Source organism: Mus caroli, unplaced genomic scaffold (assembly GCF_900094665.2).
Source record: "Mus caroli unplaced genomic scaffold, CAROLI_EIJ_v1.1 scaffold_14755_1, whole genome shotgun sequence".
Taxonomy (NCBI): domain Eukaryota; kingdom Metazoa; phylum Chordata; class Mammalia; order Rodentia; family Muridae; genus Mus; species Mus caroli.
Genome location: NW_018391347.1, coordinates 14717 through 19375, shown reverse-complemented (window position 1 = coordinate 19375; position 4659 = coordinate 14717).

Sequence of the window (4659 nt, the reverse complement as noted above, 5' to 3'; positions counted from 1 at the left end):
ATAATTATTAAGTTTATGAAAACATATATTAACAAACATTTGTAATTTACTATTTAATCAACATTATTTAAAAAAAACAATTCAGAATGCCTGCTATGTAAAATACTGCCAATGAGAATTTTTAGCATTTCGGTGGTTCCCAGAAATGTATTTAATTGAAGCTTGTATCAGCTCTTTTAGGACTATATCTAATATATCTAAGATGCTATGGAACCTGCCAAGGAAGAAAAGTAATCAATATTTCTAGCCAGCTACAGAGCTTACAATCCAGCATGACTGCATGCATGGTAAGATGTACTTAAATGTGCAGCAGAGACACTAAAATTGTGGTGGTAACCACATACTATGTGATTAGACTTAGACATGCTCCATACTAAGCCTGACAGTGTAAACCCAACTTACTACTCATGACTCATGAAGTCATACATCATAGAGGATGATGTAGTTAAGGTTTTACTGCTGGGAACAACATGGCCAAGACAAGTCTTATAAAGGACAACTTTAATTGGGGCTGGTGTACCAAGTCAGAATTCTAGTCTATTATCAAGTGGGGAGTGTGGCAGCATCTAGGTAGGCATGGTGCGGCCTGAGATGAGAGTTTACATCTTCATCTGAAGGCTGCTAGTGGAAGACTGACTTCCAGGCAGCTATGACTAGTGTATTAAAACTCACACCCACAGTGACACACCTAGTCCAAGAAGGCCACACCTTGTAATAGTGCCACTCCCTGGCCCAAGCTTATACAAACTGTCACAGAGGAGATCACACTTCTTCCAATTTTCAACAGCTATAATTTTAACCATATTTGAAATACTTACTCTAGTATCTTCAGGTCGGCTTCTTTAGTCTCGTCAAAGAAGCCTCATTTTTTTTTTTCACAGATGGAAGTGGATGGAAAGGCACAACTGGGCAAAACTGCAGATAATTATCTCTAAATTCTCCAGCCACAACTGATGCATCTGTTACATGACATCTACACCTAAGGCTCAGGAAGCATAACAAAATAAGTTCAGAAAGGTTATAAGAAACAAATGAGCAGCAAGTATGCTGTGAGATAGTACCTTATATTATTACAGGAAAGCTACACCCCCAAAATACTGATCTCTGTTTACCTTACCAAGGCGAGCACAGTGACAACACCAACAGTCCTGCCACTGGATGGGGAAATTTCATGAGGTTTTACCAGAGATCAAGAGGTTCAAGCAGTTAATAGCTGATGAGAGAGGGAGAATCTGACTTCTCCAGCCAGGACTGAGCTCTCTGACGGTTACCTCCAGTCCCAGTGTTCAACCCTAAGTGCACATAATCAACACTAAATGGTTTTAACAGGTTATGTATATGTGAAGGCTTATATGCTTGTATATATATGGCATGATTATGAGAAAGCATTGAGTTCATGTGAGGTGTTGGATGGGAGAGATGTGAGTGGTAATGATGAAACAGTGTACTTATGTATAAAATTATCAAATACTTTACATTAAATATAAAAATATAATAGTATATTGGGGCTTGCAAATCTGAATAAAGTCAGTGTAAAAGTGACTGACAATCTGATAGTAAACCCACCTGAATAGGATGTCTTATATATCCTAAACTTGCCAAAAATGGACAGAGCTCTTGTTTTCAGAATTTCATTTTCAAATGTTTCCCAGAAAACAATTTTCCATAAAGACATCAGACACTTTATTAATACACTCACTTGGCTTACTTTTTATACATGTAAAAACGTGCTCTAGTTATTCTCCCCTTCCATCTCCTGCATCTGCCCCTTGTCAATTCCTGACATTATTGCACATTTGTTTTTGTTTCTTTCTTTGATTTGTTCTGTTTAGCTATCCACTGAATTTATCCTAGGTCACCTTTATGGCTATGATTCTGAAATTTAAATGCACTTTGTTAAAAAAAAAAAGAAAGAAAACCATCCTTATATATAAATAGATATGACAACTATAGTGTCTAAAGAAAATCAGAAACTGCTAATAATATCTACTAGAAGTCAATAGAAATAAAGCAAACAAGTTATAGAATGCAAGATTCTTACAAAAGCTTATCGAATTTTCCCAAAATTTACATATATAAGAAATCTTTCCTTTTTCTGGTGTGATATGTTTTCCTTTCTTTTTTCTTATCTTTTTTGTTTGTTTGTTTGTTTGTTTTTTTGAGACAGAGTTTCTCTGTATAGCCCTAGGTATACTGGAAAACACTTTATAGACCAGGCTGGCCTCGAACTCAGAAATCTGCCTGCCTCTACCTCCCAAGTGCTGGGATTAAAGGCATGTGCCACTATTCCCGGCTTCTGGTGTGATCTTTAAGATCTTTTATGTATATTATTATATTGCCTACAAACTAAACCAATTTTAAATATTTTTTATCACTTTTATTTTCTCCTGGCCATTAATCGCAACTGTTAGGATGTGAGGAAATAATTTAGGAAGACTGAAAACAGTAAAATGTCCTTTATTCTTCCTAAACATTTTTATATGTTTTATTTTATAACAGTTTTTGAAAATTTCATAGTATTCTTCTTATTTCCATGCTTCTCTCTCCACACTAGAACTACATTCCCCCAATGCTTCTTCTATAATGTATACTCTTTTAAAAATAATTGGGGACACACATCATATATTCATGTATGGATATATATATATCCACATTTATATATCCATATATATATGTACACATTTCAAATATATATATATATTTGTGTGTGTGTGTGTGTGTGTTATATGCTGGGTCAATTATGTCTCCTATATCTGTAGTTTAACCAAACTGCTTTCTTTCTGTGAATAAATTAGTAGGTGGGTAATCCCTGGAGGAGTCTGATCCTCTAAGTCTCAGAAGTCAATTATTCATTAATTACCTGTAGCTTTTTTCTAGGTATTGAGACCTGTGAACTGTCTCACATCCATGTTAGTATGATAGCTGCTGTTGTCATTAAGCTACTCTTGCTTAGAACATGTACTGCTGCGAGTTCATACTTGTAGCTTCCCTGTCAAGTACAAAAGAGATTTCTGTTTTACAGCCAACTTCCTGGTCCCCTTACTGGTACAACTTATTTTTCTTTCCCCCATCTTCTTCAAGGATCTCTGAGCCATGAATATTGTATATGGATCAGGTGGGGCACTAAAAGTTTTTTATCTCCTAAAAGTAGTGCATTATTTCACCTGTAAAATGTTTGTCCTATATCTTTCCTGTGAATGTGATGTGGTTGTAAAGTTTAGGAAGTGTTTTTCCCACACTAACTTTGCTTGCCCATGTGTGTTCTTGAGAGGAAACTCAAGATTTACCTCCCTAAAAGCTCTGTAGTTTATATATTCAAGCCATGATTGATAACTTCTATTTTTGATGTGGCACTGTTTTATGAATAGGACACTTTGGAGATTTTGTTGTTGTTTTTGCTGCTGTTTTCCTGCACTTTTGCATGTGTGTTTTCATGATGGCAGTACATGTTCATTCTCTGTTTTTGTTATTAGATATTTTCTATGTTTACTTTTCAAATGTTATCCCCTTTTCAAGTTTCTCCTCTCAAAACACCTATCAATCCCCCCTCCCCCTGCTCACCAATCCACCAACTCCTGCTTCCTGGCCTTGGCATTCCCCTACAATAGGGCATAGAGCCTTCACAGAAACAAGGGCCTGTCTCCCCATTGATGACCAACTAGGACATCCTCTGCTCCATATGCAGCTGGAGCCAAGAGTCCCACCATGTGTACTATTTTGTTGGGAGTTCAGTCCCAGGGAGCTCTGGGGATACTGGTTAGTTCATGTTGTTGTTCTTCCCATGGAGCTGTAAACACCTTTATCTCCTAGGATGCTTTCCCTAGCTCCTATATTGGGTAGCCTGTGCTCAGTCCAATGAATGGTTGTGATCATCCACTTCTGTATTTGTCAGGCACTGGCAAAGCTTCTAGGGATACAGCTATATCAGGCTCCTATCAACATACACTTGTTGGCATCCACAATAGTGTCTGAGTTTGGTGATTGTCTATGGGATGGTTCCCCAGGTGGGGCAGTCTCTGATGGTCATTCCTTCAGTTTTTGCTCCACATTTTGTCTCTGTAATTCCATCCATTGGTATTATTTATAATTTATTTTTAATTAGGTATTTTCTTCATTTCCATTTCAAATGCTATCACAAAAGACCTCGCAGAACCTCCCCCCTCCCCCACTTCCCTACCCATCCACTCCCAATTCTTGGCCCTGGAATTCCTCCATATTGAGGCATATAAAGTTTGCAAGACCAAGGGGCCTCTCTTCCCAATGATGGCTAACTAGGCCATCTTCTGATACCTATTCAGCTAGAGACATGAGCTCCAAGGGTACTGGTTAGTTCATATTCTTGTTCCAACCATAGGGTTGCAGACCCCTTTAACTCCTTGGGTACTTTCCCTAGCTCCTCCATTGGGGGCCCTGTGTTCCATCCAAAGCTGACTGTGAGCATCCACTTCTGTGTTTGCCAGGCTCCGGCATAGTCTCACAAGAGATAGCTATATCAGGGTCTTCCATGGGTATTTTGTTTCCCCTTCTAAAAAGAATCAAATTATCCACACTTTGGTGTTACTTCTTGAGTTCCCTGTGGTTTGTGAATTGTACCTTTGTTATTCTGAGCTTCTGGGCTAATATCCACTTATCAGTGAGTGCATATCATGTGTGTTCTTT